Here is a 16,278-nt window from a genome sequence, read left to right as displayed (position 1 = left end):
ATCACCCAACCGTAATGTGAAACAATAGTGACTATGTTTAAAGACGCCGGAACACGTCTCTAGCCTAGACCTCTAGATGTTTGCGTTAAGTTCCAATGCGTTTTTAGGTTTATTCAGTTTATTTTATGGTTGATCTTGAATTAAGTTTCGGTTTCAAGCCCTATCGTGTGATCTCTCACAATTACCTAGATGCAAACTACATGCCAAAGAATACCATTTCGTTCGATGAATTCTAACTATGAGAGGGTTAAGAGTTTTCAACCAAACAAAATGAACTCAATCAATCAAACAATCTAATGCAGCTAATGGCAAAGAAATGAAACTTTTTCTTTTGAGAACACAAATCAATGAAATGCTCTTTTTCCCATTAACTATTGAATGCAAAAGATATTAGTTTGATTTCTTTTTCCAATGGCACAATGCACTTAAAATGAATTTTGAGAGACAACAACACCGAGTAAAGAGAAATCAAATCACTCAATGAAAAACACAACAAGCGTGAAAAGAGCCGATTGAACCCAAGCAACTGTGATCCATGTCTGGGTAGTGAGAAGTAATCGAAACAATCCGAGGACTGGTTCGAAGACAATCACCTAAACAACCAAGCAAAGAAAGCAAAAGAGGAAGGTTTCCGCAAAGGCAAAGGCAACTAGTAATGAATCTTTGTGAACGGGTGATAAAACAAAGTCAATCCAGCAAAAACGGGATGATAGCACTAGGTCACAGGACACAAAACAAGATCCGCCCGACAAGACTTCGCAAGCAAGTGCTTCACAGTTCAAACAATAAAAATCAAGTCATAAACCAGGTAGAAAGAGTAGGAGATAGTCAAACCAACAGGCTCAGGAGGAAAAATTGAAACAAATTCAATTCTACAGGATCAGCGCGGGTAACACTCAGCAACAATGCGCTGACCAGAAGACACGCGTAGCAACAAAGCGTTGTCAGTGCGGAAGTACACGACTTAAGCGCGCTGTTTCGATTTCAGAACTGTCGCGACTGTTTAACGTACAAGCGCGATGACCACGAAGTCAAAGAAACAGCTATGCGCTGTCAGCGCGACTGTTTTGATATAAACCGCGCTGAGGCTAAAAAACAGGAAGAATCAAGCCAAAAGCTCCCAAACCAAGGAAAAAACTCTTTAAACAATTAAGACACCTCCCAGACTAAACCAAGAAGTCTAAAAGCAGAGAACTAATCCCCAATCTTTGAAAAGAGAGTAACAATCAAACTCAAAAACAAGGATGAACAAAAAGAGACACAGGCCAGCTCCCCAGTATGGTCGCCAAATTGTTGGAGAGGTAAATCCCCTCTACAGATAGAGGCGATCCCTACTAGCCCAGAATGGGTCTAGCAACAATCAATCGATGCTACTATGCAAGTTCCTAATTGCAAATAAAAGATAGGCAATGAACACCTACTTGGATTCCAACGCTGTTGTTTGATGAAGAGATGTCGTTCTCACTCCTTCGCTTTGGCCAGTCACGATCTCTCACGATCCCCATAGATAGATACCTGCACACACGAAGAGAAATACAAACACAAGCGTGAAATCTAATAAATGCAATTATACATCAGTCAGAAAGGATGTAATTCACATTAACCATTACAAAGACAAATGAGAATGGAACCATAATAGTAGTCATCTATTATTAATCAATAACAGAGAAAGGTACAACCAAAGTTCTGATGCTGAGTCCTTCTCTAGAGGGTCCAGCCAGCAAGTCTCTTAAGCATTCACCCTTGGAGGTAGATCTCCCAAGACAAAAACTCTCTCTCACACAAGCAATACTCACAACCTTCCTTAAGCTCTCTAGCAAATCCACACATGTCACACCAACTAGCTACTAGCAGTAGCACTCTAAGTACTATGAATTCCACACTATCAAAAACTATCCAAAAACTAGCTGCTCATGGCAATGGTAGAGGCTTAAATAGGAGGAGTCTCCATGAATGGTGGGAGGATGAGCTTATCTCCAAGGAAGGTGGCTCAAATGATGAACAGACATGCCATAGAAGGGAGGGCGACATTCACAAGGCCAACAACCAGGTCTGGAGTCATCTGGAAGGCTGGCTGTTAGAACAAACTCGCCCAAACTGGATCAGCGCGGGTGTATAACTTCACTGGGGCGCTGACATCGCATCTGAATAACGGAGAAGGTTGTGTCAGCGCGACTTAATACAAGCATAGGATGCGCTGGCTCATGAAATTCGACCAGTGCGGAAAACCCGTGTGCTTCCGCGCTGGCAGCGCATCAGTTGCACTATCAGCCGCCATTCAGCGCGGTTATTTTAATAACAGTCGCGATGATGGAATAAACTTTGGCAAAGTGGGTCATTTGGCCAGTTTAAAGAGCATGAGTGTGATTAATTTGGTTTCATGACACAGTAGGGAGACTGACAGAGAGACAGTGACAAATTACTGTGTAACAGGTACCTGATCCCATAGGTTGATGACCTTCTGGACCAATTCAAGGGGGGAAAATATTTCAGCAAGATTGACTTGAAGTTCAGATATAAGCAGGTACCAATCGAACCCTCCGATGTGTGGAAGACTGCCTTCAAAGCCAAGGAGGGCCTTTTTGAATGGTTGGTTATGCCCTTCAAGTTGATGAATGCTCCTGCAAACTTCATGAGGCTGATGGATGGCATCTTGCATCCATTCACCAACTCATTTGTAGTGGTATACTTGGACGACATCCTGATCTTCAGCCAGAGTTGGGAAGAGCACCTCCACCACATCTACCAGGTTCTCTAAACACTACGCAAAACACACGTTGTGTGCCAATTTGGAGAAATGCACTTTTTCCATTACCCAGGTTCAGTATCTGGGATACATTATTGATGAACAGGGGGTTCATGTGGATCGAACCAAGATCCAAGTCATTCGGGATTGGTCATCCCCAACCACTCTGACAGAGTTCCACAGCTTTCTGCGTCTTGCCAATTTCTACCGCATGTTTGTGTTGGGGTTCTCTCATATCACTTGGCCCTTGAGTCAAGTCACCAAAGGAGGAAGGAAAGCAATTCCTTTTGGTCTGAATCTCAACATAAGGCATTCACAGAGTTGAAACATTACCTCTGTTGTGCACCAGTGCTCACATTACCAGACTTGCAACAACCATTTGAGATCAAGATAGATGCCTCTGACTATGCTATTGGGGAAGTCCTTACTCAACATGGGCATCCAGTGTAACAGTGAGACACTTTCAGCCACAGTCCCGAAGTATCCCACTTATGACAAAGAGATGTATTCCATTGTGCAAGCCTACCGACAATGGAAGCATTACATTTTGGGGAAGGAAATAGTCATCCACAAAGACCACTGACCCCTACAGTTCATACAGATGCAAGGGAAGTTATAGAATGATCTCCATCAGAAGTGGTCCACATGCCTACAACAGTTCCATTTGAGTATCAAGTACGAGAAGGGAAGCACAAATAATGTTGCAGACTGCCTCATCCAACCACCGATCATGGCGTTAACCACCGTGCTCAACTCTTGTGGGCATAAGACTTCTGATTGGCCACTTCTCTATAAAAAATACCCAAAATTTGGCCACACATACCATACGCTCTTGGAGGGTCAGGAAGTTCCAGATTTTTACCTCCAGGATGCTCTATTATGCCACCTGGGAAACCTTTGTGTTCCTACAAGCGAGCGTGTGAAGATGATTTGGGAAGTGCATTATAGTTGAGCAGCTAGGAATTTTGGGGTCAAGAAAATGGTGGCAGTACTGCAGAAGTATTTCCATTGGCTAAATCTTCGACAAGATGTCGGGAAGTACATCAAATCCTGAACTACCTATGCCATTGCCAAAACCACCATCAAGAAGCAAGGTCTCTATACTCCGCTACCCACCCATAGTTAACCTTGGGAATCCATCTCCATGGATTACATGTCATGCCTTCCTTCTACTAAGCATGGCAACAACTATGTTTTTATGGTCATTGACAGATTCTCGAAGATGGCTAGTATGGCGGTGTGGAAGAAGAGTATCACAGTAGAAGCCAATGCTAAACTCTTATTTGAATGAGTGTGGGTACACTTTACGATCCCATAGCCTATCATCTCATATTGAGACAACAGGTTCCTAAATACATTTTGGTCCAGTCTCTGGTTGATGCTGGACACCAAGCTCACTAAGTCCACAACTTTCCATCCCCAAACTGATGGCCAGACAAAGGTCGTCAACAGGATGATCATACAAATTTTGTGTATGTACAACTCAAAGCATCCACGCACATGGGATGAGATCCTCCCATATGTCCAGCACAGCTATCACCGGGCTCTCCACAGCTCGACTAGCCATAGCCCTTTTCAGGTGGGCTTGCAATTCTAGCCACTATGTCCCATTGATGCGGAAATACCATTTTCAGTGACTCTGGTAGATTTGGCTCATGTCTACTCTTAAGTCGACAAGGCAAATAGCTTCATTCAACACATTAAACATATCCGCCAACATATCCATGACATATTGGACAAAGCCAATGCTAAGTACAAGCAACGGCGTGATCAACATCGGGTTCCACACAAGTTCCAGGTGGGTGACAAAGTTTGGCTACATTTGCAGAAAGTGCGCCTCACTGCTCCCCACCACAAGATTCGCCCGCTTCGATATGGGTCATACACCATAACCAAGGATGTGGGAGATAATTCTTTTTAACTCAACATTCCCCCATTCCTTGGCCTGCACCTAGTGTTCAATGTGGATCGCCTTCGACCATACTTTCCACCATTACTAGACACATCCAACATTGCATAACAGCTCGCACCAACATAGTTAAATCTAGCCTGCATGGAACAAGCTACAACTGATCAGATATTGGACACGTAGATCAAGAACACTCACCCGCAGAAGATCCAACTGTACCGAGTTGTCAAATCCGTCCAACTCTGGTACCAAGGAAAATGGCCCACTAGGGACCAAGTCCAACAGAAGTTTCCTCATCTAATGGAGGAACTCAATGCAATGGAGACCATTGCATCCTAACGGGGGAGGAAAGATCCAGGTTGATATTGGTGGCCACCCGCCTATTCCACTTGGACCCTCACCATTGTTTTGTCAATTTGTTTTTTTCGTTTCCTTAATCATAGCACAATTTACTATTTTTGGCATTTTTTCGGGTCTTGAACTTCCGGAGCCGCTTTGAGGCCCTAAACGACATTTTTTTGGTAATATTCCTGTGGGTGATTTTTGTGAAATCACATTGCACTATACCTTATCGGGACGACGGACAGCATGCCACAACTTACCCTTCCCTTTCAGTGCTTACTGGTATACCTATATTGCGATTTATGCTTGCCCATTGATGGATTGCTAACTTATGTAAACAGGCTTAGTGGGGGGTGAATACCTCAAGACCACAGTCCCACCTTTTAGTTGTATTCCTCAGAGATTTCCAACAAGGTATTATGCATGTCAAACAGAGATAATATGACCAAGTTACGACCTCGGAAAGTTGGCTGCTCAACTAACCCCAACGTGGTCCATAAACTCTTGGTGTTACATCTCCTCGGGTTAGGCTTTTGGTTTTTTAGGGTTTTCTCTTATTGTTCAATAATAAAAAGATCCTTGAGCCTCATTGTAATGCAGTTCAGAGGCATGTAGCCGCCACATCTCTTCTCAAATATAAGCTACCATCACCCGAGCTAGTCCCATTTCCATTCTATTTGTAAGCATATTTCATTATTTTATATTAATGAAAGGAAGTGTTATTTATGCTGCATCTCTGTATTTATGGTTATATTTGTAATTTGTTACGTTCCTTTTTAAATTCAAATCATTATGGGTAATCCGATAAAACCCATGATGAAGATGATGGAGGGGGAATTTCTAGGTATAGGTACAAGTATGCAATTATAATGGTTCATAGAACTATGTATGCGATGGACATCCTAGTAGACTGGCGGTTGTAACAGTTGGTTCAACAAATGGTTGTTCCTTTATATGGACGTTGACATATTCTTTTGTCATGTTTGACCACAACTAGACTTTGCATATTGAGATTGAAACAAGTAATCATTAAGGAGGCGACTTGGAAATATAATTCCTAGTGGTGACTCTTTCTATATAAAGGAGTATGTTCCTATTCCTTAGGAGTTGTTAAGATCTAGATGTTTCCTAGATTGGTGTATGGTTGAGATATTCTCTCAATTAAATAATAATGTATTTACCTATCTTAAAGCAACACTTCATATATATATGTGTAATTTGATCAATATAAATTTGAAATACATTATTAAATTTTAAATATTTTAAATTTAATAACATCTTTTTTTTTAATGCAAAATAATAATCATTTCTTTAAAAAATATTATAAAAAATTATATTGTATAAAAATAATTTAATAAATTTACCATATAAAAGAAAATTGATAAATTAAATATAAGACTTTTCAAATAAATGGAATCACAATGTCATATTCCTATTATATAATTTGTGAGAAAAATAAAATAAAATAATTATTTAAATATACATAAATATGTAGGCACCGAGAAGGGGAGAGAACAGACGGTTGGAGAAGATGAGGGTTTTTCTGCTTTCTCACGCTGGGCAATGCGGAAACCAAATCGAAGGGAGTTTCTGGGAAGTGCTACGCGACGAGCAGGGGGTCGTTCCCACTGGGACTTCCAGAGGGAACTCTGATCTGCAGTTGGAAAGAGTGAATGGCTATGAAGACAGCGGAGGGTGCCAAATCCCTCGTGCGATTTATATGGATCTGAGGCCGGAAACCATAGACAGTCACAGGACGCGGCCCTATGGCCAGAACTACAGGCCCAAAAATTTCATTTTCGACCAGAATGGCTGGGCCAACGGGCTTTATACTGAAGGGGCTGAACTCATTAACCCCTTTCTTGAAGCCGTCTGCCAAATAGCCGAGTATTGTGTTTGCCTCCAAGGAGGGCTACGAGAGCTGATCATTGATGCCTTGGTTAGGGTTCTTACTACGACTACCACCGCCGACACTCTGCAAATCAAGAAGGGGAGCTCCCCAGATCTAGATCGATGGCCTAATGTAGTCGGGGGTGTAGATCTCGGGCCATGGACAGAGCTATGCTCTGGATCTGAAGTGGAACCTATTTTATTTGCCGAAGAGCTTTCTCCCCGCAGAACATGGCTGATCCACAGTCATGCCATTTTGAACAGGACAAAGATCGGCCGTATTAGAGTAGGGCTGAAAGGACTCATTGGGATGGTAGAATGTGTAGTTGGGAAACAGAGACTGCCAAATACAAAGATCACTCCAGATCTTGGTATGGCCATAGGGGCAGAAGCAATCGAAGGCTCGATTGTGGGAAGAGAGGACTGCCAGACTGGATCCCAAGCCCAGATCGCTAGTTCTAGCTTCGCTGGATCAATTCCTCATAGATTACAAATCTTCCTCAGAACGCCAAAGGGGAATTCAACCTTAATCTGGATTACTGCAACAGATAGTGTTATAGATCTGAAAAATAACATAGCCAATCAAATTGGTTACCCTGCTGGAATACAACACCTAATTACAGGGGGCAGATCGCTACAGGATCATAGAACCTTGAAGGATTACAACATCAAATCAGGATCCACAGTCATTCTCAATATGAGACTACGTGGAGGGGTAGCAACCAGCAAAACAACAGGGGGCAGTGGGTACAAAACCAACCCAGAGCAACAACAATACAACAATGAAGGAACATCTTACAAGAATATTTTACAAAGGGGAAAACCCCCACCTACTGCTCCAAAGCAGACCGGAACCGAACCAAGCCCTTATATAGTGGAGCAATTACAGCACACACCAGAACTAACAATAGATATAGCAGAAGTAGAAAAGGTACGTGACGGCTATGAAAAGCAAGCCATAATATGTCATTTTAATGGTTTTTGGCCCAAACCCGTAGATCTGTTTCATTGGATACTCACAAAATGGTCTCTGAACAGTGAGATCCATCTCTGCTCCAAAGGTTTTTTCATAGTTAAATTCCAGTCACCAGAAGTCAGAGATGCCGTGATTCAGGAAGGACCATGGTTCTGGGGATCTTCGGGTCTTTTTATCACTCCATGGTTCCCGGATTTTGATGCAAACAATTTTGTTGTTTCTAGGATGCTTTTATGGGTACGTCTCCATAATCTCCCTATCCATTTCTGGGATCCAAAGATACTTGCTTGCATAGGTAATTCTATTGGCAGATTTATCAAAATGGACACACAAAGAATCAATGAAGGAATATTTACCTTCGCACGTATATGTGTAGAAGTAGACCTTAGCAAAGGGCTACCGGAAAGTATTATACTAAAACATAAAGACCTCAGTTGGCTACAGTCATTAGACTATGAAAACACAGCTTTCAGGTGCAGAGTATGTCGGCAAACTGGACACTTGCAGAATGCATGTCCAGAATATAAAAAGAACAGTGGGAGAAAGAAGAAAACAGGCAACCATCAAAAAGGATGGAACTTCCCCCCCCCAGATCCGGAAGAGGAGGAAGACAATGAGGACGAAGAACCCATCCCAAATGAATGCAACCAAACAGAAACCCAAAAGACATCTCCTCAAGAGCCTATGGAACCACAATCGGAGAAGAATCCAAATACAATGGAAAACAGTGGAATCAAAAGGCAGCACACACCAGACACCTCTGATTCAGATAGAGAAAATTCTCGACCCGGCGAAGACAATCCACTTCAACTTGTTCCCATAATTCCGTCCCAAGGAGAATGGCGGAAAGTTGAGAAGAAAAAGGGGAGGAAGACATGATCTTCCCAAATATATAGTTTTTTTTCCCGCTGTGGCCTTTCTCATAATTTTTGGATTTTCTATTCATTGAGCTCACCTGTATGAGCTGCTTCAAGACTCCCTGCGTGGAGAACAATGATAACCTTCTTGTCTTGATAGGCAACTTGCCTCCATCTGCATATGCTTTAGCATCTACAAAATGTAATTTCTCTTTATTAATAGAAATTACGAGTTTTTTCCAAGTGAAAAAAAAATACATAAATATGTATATTAAAAATTTAAAAATGTGATTAGCCAAACTAGAGAGAAATTATTTATCGTGGACATTGGAGCTTTTATTTTAATTATTCTTACGTATGCATTTGTGATGGTTGGCCCGTGTTAGAGGTCTCAATGGAGGTGATGGTAAATGTTATATATATATACATATATATGTACCCACGTTTTTTTAAGGTAGATAATTTTTTTCTATGGTGAAAGGAAAGAATATTAAAAATAATTAGCAGAATGAAAATTAAGAGTAGGTTATTTAAAAGATATTTTTTTAGAATTAAACGGATATTATTTTTAAATTTAGGTTTGCTTTTATTTTTTTATTTTAAATTATGATAATTTGACTAAGTTAAAATTTTAGAAAACAAAAATTATAAATGAAAATTCTCATATAATTGAAATTATATTTTTTTATAAAATATGTATTTATATTTAGTAAAAACTTAATAAGATAGACATTAATTTTATTTATTAATTTTTTTTCAACTAGAAAGATTATTTGTATTATATAATTTTGTTCCTCATTCACAGTAAATATATCAGGAATTATAGCATTAGGAATACATCATTTTTCTAATAAGAATATATATGAGGAACAAAATAATTGGGTTTGTAGGTGAATACCTTATGAAATTGCACCAAAAAAATACAAAATTTACAACTCGTAATGTTACGAGGGAATTGGTTTTGTAGGTGAATACCTTACAAAACTACCCCAACAAAACACAAAATAACAATAACGCTACTAGAGAATTTTGTTAATAGATTTCATCTTCCATTTTGGGATTAATATTTAATTGACCTATCTTCAATTTACACCGCTTGTTATGACATACTTCTCTGCTTCTCTATTGAAGTCTCTTAGGACATGGAAATATGCTTTGGATAGGATATCTTCCACAATTTTACTTATTCTTTTCATAATGTTTTTTATAGATTTCCACTTTGGGAGGAAGCCTTTAATCATAGGATACAAGATTAGGAAATAATCTCTCTTAGGACATGGGAATATGCTTTGGATAGGATATCTTCCAAAATTTTACTTATTCTTTTCATAATGTTTTTTATAGATTTCCACTTTGGGAGGAAGCCTTTAATCAGAGGATGCAAGATTAGGAAATAATCTCCCATAACCGTAAATGTATCCATTTGATGTTCTTTGGCTAACAAAAGTCACTAGTAGAGACCATATATCTCTGCTTGATTATTTGTCATATGACCAAAACCCCATGACTACTTAGACACTTTATCCTCCTCATGCCCATTAAGTACCCCTCCCCTTCGTATCATTTCTTTATCTACTAATTATCTTACTCCAATAAAATTTAATAATTTTTTATTTAATACAATAGACATATTTTTTTAATTATTTTTAATAAAAACATTTTATCCTCCTCATGCCCATTAAGTACCCCTCTCCTTCGTATCATTTCTTTATCTACTAATTATCTTACTCCAATAAAATTTAATAATTTTTTATTTAATACAATAGACATATTTTTTTTAATTATTTTTAATAAAAACATTTCATATTTTTATTTATAACGATCAAAACATTAACTCATGCATCTCAAGAATATGGATAAAGTACTCTTAGAACTTATAAATATAAATTAAATATCCAAATTTCAGAAATGAATATTCATTTTTCTAAATAAATGGATTAAAATTTTTAATATAAAATATATTTCTTTTATTCCTATAGAATTTTGATAATATATTTCATATATCTATCTATATCAATCAAAAAATTAACTCAAAATTTCTAAAACTTCATAAATATAAATTAAATATTCAAATTTTTAAGAAATAAATATTTTTTTAATAAATAAACTAAAATTCTATCAAAATTTAAAATAACAGTTTTCATAATTATAAAAGTATATTTTTGTTTTGATAATATATTTCATATTTTATTTACTTAAAATTTATAAATATAAATTAAATATTCAAATTTCAAGAAATGAATATATTTTTTAATAAATGAATTGATATTCTATTAAAATTTAAAATAATATTTTTCCATATTTATAATGTATATTTTTAATTATATATATTTTCTACATAAAATAATATTTAAATTATGTTATGTTAAAATCTCACTCCCTTTTTTCATTCTTACTTATAGATTGGTTATTCACATTTTGGAAGGATGGGACGTTGTTATGTCTATCATTGTATAATTTATGTTATATTTGTTTTTATAAAGTAAATTGTATTATACATTCTTATTAGAGAAGTAAGATTTTTATATAGATTTTATTTATTGATATATAAAACAATTATGAATGTGAATATGATTTTACACGTATTTGTAAGTTTTTTCCTACTTTGAAAAAATATCTTTACACTTTATATAAGAAAAATATATGCAAGGTTCAAAGTCACAAGGATAAATTCATTATGGATTTAACTTGTTATGTTCTAGAGATGAATATAGATGGAAAGGATAACAATAAATCTCCTAATCACCCTAGATGAATTCAATTGGAACATGTATTTGTAAGCATATTTAAAAATATAGTTTATGACAAGTAACTCAATTGGCAATCAACCTCTCATAATATACTAAATAAACCATGAAATTCAAAATTCAAATCCTTTAAACATCAAACCAAAATATTTAAAAATATAATTTCATTAATATTTTATAATGCTTCTTCCAAACGTATGTCTAGATTAAAAAAACTCTATATTTTCTATTAATAAATTAAATACAAATTTTAACCACTTTATTAATATATTACTATTAATAGTCCTTACTATTTCACTCAGACGTATCAAAAGGCCATTAATGCCCTACATAAAATATTAATGCCCTACTTAAGCTTACTGCCCTCATCGCACATCACTAATTAGAAAATTTGATTAGCTGATCATAACCGCTAGTTTAGTTTACATGATTGATATTGATTAGTCATTATATTCATCGTGGTCGATCCCCAAATCATTAATGAGGAAAGTAAGATGTCTCGTTTATCACCCGTATTTTCATAGATTTAAAACTAGAGACAAAAACATTCGCCAATAACATAATAGCCTTAAAATTGTCAAAACATACTAGAACTAATTACCTAATTACCTAGAATTTGAATTTGGGTGGTTTTAAAAACAAACCAATTCTATATGTATGTTCGAAGATACATAATCATTAGAGTAAGATAATGAAATTGTATAAAGTAAAATGTGATTTTTAAAATTAAATTATTTTAAAAATTATATTAAGTTTAAAATATATTTATATTTTAAATAATAAGTTAATTATATTTAATTAATTATATTTATGTCAATAAATAGATATGTTTATTTTAAAATTGATTTTAAAATGTTAATTTAGTTATTAATCATTATTAAGTCGATAGTACAGATTCAATCTTTATGGAATATTTTAGAATATTTTTAGTAATATACACAAATGAAAGACTCAGATTTATTTTCAAAGTAATTATGTTTTTTTCTCTTTTTATTTAAATTCATTAATTTATAAAAATATCATAAAAAAAAGTGCCATGAAATAATTTGTGTTTTTTTGCATGTGGTATTGGCTCATGGTATGATCGTAACAAAGCCTATTTACAAATAAAAAAGAATATTCATAATAAAGTGGCGTTGAATCTTCATAGTTAAGAGTCTTGTGACATGTTTATTTTAAATGTATATATGCTTAAGTTATATATTAATTTTTTCTTTTATCGTCAACAATAATCACTATTATTTTAAATAAAGTTGTAATTTAGTAAATTTTTATGATTTTTTAAATTCTAGCAACTTCGCATGTATGATGAAGTAAGTGTTTTGATGCTTATTAGTCCTTGCGAAAGCAAGATTCTAGCAATCGATTTGTCTACTAACCACTATTAGTTTAGCATTGACCAATGCAAGTTATAATTGAATTGCTAACCACTATTAGTTTAGCATTGACCAAACAAATTATAAATGAATTTAGGCTTATGTGATCCATATCATGAAAAATAAGAAAACTTTCAGTAGCAAACTCTACCAATCGATTTGTCTGCTGACCACTATTAGTTTAGCATTGACCAATGTAAGTTATAATTGAATCTAGGCTTCTATGATCCATATCGTGAAAGGTAAGAAAAATTTCAGTAAAAATCACATCATCAGAGACCACTATTAGTTTAGCATTGACCAATGCAAGTTATAATTGAATTTAGGCTTCTATGATCCATATCATGAAAAGCAAGAAAACTTTTAGTAAAAATCACATTATCAGAGTTTTGTAGACTAGTTTAGAACCATCTAGTATTAGTTTAGCATTGACCAATGCAATTTATAATTGACTTTAGGCTTCTATGATCCATATCATGAAAAGTAAGAACACTTTCAGTAAAAATCACATCATTAGAGTTTTGTAGACGAGTTTAGAACAATCTAGTGTGATTCATTGCCAGGACAAGATGAAGAACCAGATCACATCAAGTTAAATAGATGAAGATTTGTTTTAATTGTTAGAATATAGATGTTAATATTGAATTAAAGAAAATAATTGGTCAAAAAGAAAATTTTAATGAAATCAATATCTAAAAATAAAAATAATATTTAGGTTAAATCCTAAATAATCAAAACAACTAATTCTAAAAACTTAAAAATAATAAATGGTCAATCTTAAAAAAATAAAAATAAAAATAAAGAAAAAAAGAAAGAAAATAATAATAATAATAATAATAATAATAATTAGTCTATGAGTTTTGAATAAATGGTGATCAGGTTCTATGTTAAGACACTCCTTGAGACACTCCTTAAGACACTCCTTGATGTCTTGTTCAATTCCCCACCCAATGGGGATGATATACTGGACATGATGAAGATGGAATCATGCCAAGTTTACAAATAAATAATAATAATTGTTAAACACATACATGGCAAACATAAAGTGTAAATGATAAACATGAGTGTCTATTTATTATTGACAATGATACACATTTATAGTACATTCACATGACCTTTGGTTTCGTATTCCAAGGACTTTTGGACTTAGATTATTCAGCTTCCACACCAACCCTTAGAGGATTAGGTGTCCAACATTCCCCCCTTAATCTGAAGGGTTATGTATGAGTCCAAGAAGAGAGTTGTAATACAAAATGTGCAAAAATGCATGGGAGCACTAGGCTGAATGTGCTCTCTGAAATGTTGGTATAAAGGGCAGTGGTTTAAGGATGACCACCAACATTGGAACGCTTAGTGAAGTTCCCAGAACTCTTCCAAGTCTGACATGAAGCTCAGGTCTTCTGCTAGAGGAAGTGCTCCTAATGTTTTGAAGAGGGAAACCTTCAACCATGAAAGGGAGGTCTCACCCCGCATAAAAGGGAGAACCTCAACCTGAAGAGGGACGTCTCACCCCGCATAAAAGGGAGAACCTCAACCTGAAGAGGGACGTCTCACCCCGCATAAAAGGGAGAACCTCAACCTGAAAAGGGAGGTCTCAACCTGTGATGGTTTAAGGATGACCAAAAACTCTGGAATGCTTATTGCAATTCCTAGAACTCTTCCAAAACTGGCAAGAAGCTGAAGTCTTCTGCTAGAGGAAGTGTTCCCAATTCTTTGAAGAGGTATCACTGACTGAAGACATGCTTAGGGGCATATTTGTCTCAGGCTACAACTCTGAATCTCGTATGACAAGTTGTGACTCAGGCTCGCTTGATGTGGCTTTGAAGCTTGTAGATGGCGATCACTTCCCCCCCATCAGATACAAGGTGAGAAGACGAAGTGATCTCAACTACAATATTTTTCAATATTCAAGAACAAATCCTGTTGTATGAGAGAAATATCTTCTTGCCTGTTGAAGCCCATTTCCAAGAAGCGATCCATCTAAGATGAATCGTTGTTATTGCAGGAGGCTTGTTTCTAAAGCATCTATTTGAAGAATGATTGGTTTTATGACAATGCTTACATGGGTGAAGATCAAAAAAATGATCTTCCACATGGCCAACTCGGTCATAGTGTTGGAATTTCACAATCTGTTGTTGTTGTTGTGGAAGAGGAGAAGAATCTGGAACAGTTGGAGGTGAACTGTCATAAAGGAATCCAACACTCTGAAACTAAATGGGCTTTAGGTAATCTGGAATATGAAATGAAATTTCCTTATCATATCCAAGACCTGTTCTGTGTTGGTTGCTGACAAGCTCTTCCCAAGGTTTGATGATGGGCTTGGGAAGTGAAAACTGAACTTCTACATCTGCATGTAACTCTACTGCTTTATTGGGTGCTAGATCTTAATCAACTATAACATTATTGTCTTGCTATTTATGGGAGTCTATTTCAATCTTCTGAACAGAAACAGGTTCAAAATGATGACTCCACTGTTGTAATTCTTCCTGCTGTAGTTGAGATTCAAGCTGCAAAAAAGCAATGTTTTCTTATGCATGTTGTAGACAGGTCCGAATTTTGGAGAGAGAGTCTTTTCTGATTTTGAATGTGTTGTCAGTCATTGAGTGTATCATAGTATTGAGGAACTCTAATACTTCACCAATTAGAACCATTTCACAACAAATGCACCAATATTACAGCCAATACAAATGTCTTCTCTCCTCCACAAAATACTTCTTTTATATAAAGTGCAGAGAATACACTAACAATGGTTCTATTTATTTATAGAGACAACTCTATAAACAACATTGGTGCAATCATATAGCTTTTCCAATACATAGTAGAGGCATATTTGACCCACAACGCTAGTACACCAGCACTCAGTAGCAATAAATATGACTCCAAAATTAGTGTTTAACGCACATACCACGGTTTGCAACTACACAATGCAAAGAATGGCACCTACACAATGCATAAAGATGCACATACATTCCTAAACACTCACATTGTATATAAACACATTTACTCTGCAACCCTTATCACAAATATATTGTAGCTCCAATGCACATATAACACCAGCCTTCAATCAACTTGACAATATGCATTCACAATCTAGCGTTTTATCCAACAGACGAGTGTACAAACTCCAATGCTTCAATAGAGAATTAATGCACAGTTGAGTAGACATTTTATGTTCCAGTTTAGAGGTAATGTTGAAGACAATAGAGCTATTGCTTTCCACCCTTCGCCTTCAGAAATTGATAAGCCTTTCCTAAAGTCTCTTGATTCCAACAAAACAGAGATCCTTTCAGGAACAATGTATATCAACACCCGCTTCGTATGAGTTGGATTGGTGATATTTATGTGCTAATAAGTTTAATAGACCAACCTATGGTGGAGCGACCAACCTGCGAAACATTAGGATTCTCTCCGACCTCAATCGCCCTTTCGGTTCTG

The sequence above is a fragment of the Pinus tabuliformis genome, chromosome X (genome assembly GCF_031772625.1).
Source record: "Pinus tabuliformis cultivar Carrire ecotype Pingquan chromosome X, CPIR1, whole genome shotgun sequence".
NCBI lineage: Eukaryota > Viridiplantae > Streptophyta > Pinopsida > Pinales > Pinaceae > Pinus > Pinus tabuliformis.
The sequence above is the reverse complement of the archived record's forward strand: the minus strand, read 5'-3'. Positions refer to the sequence as shown.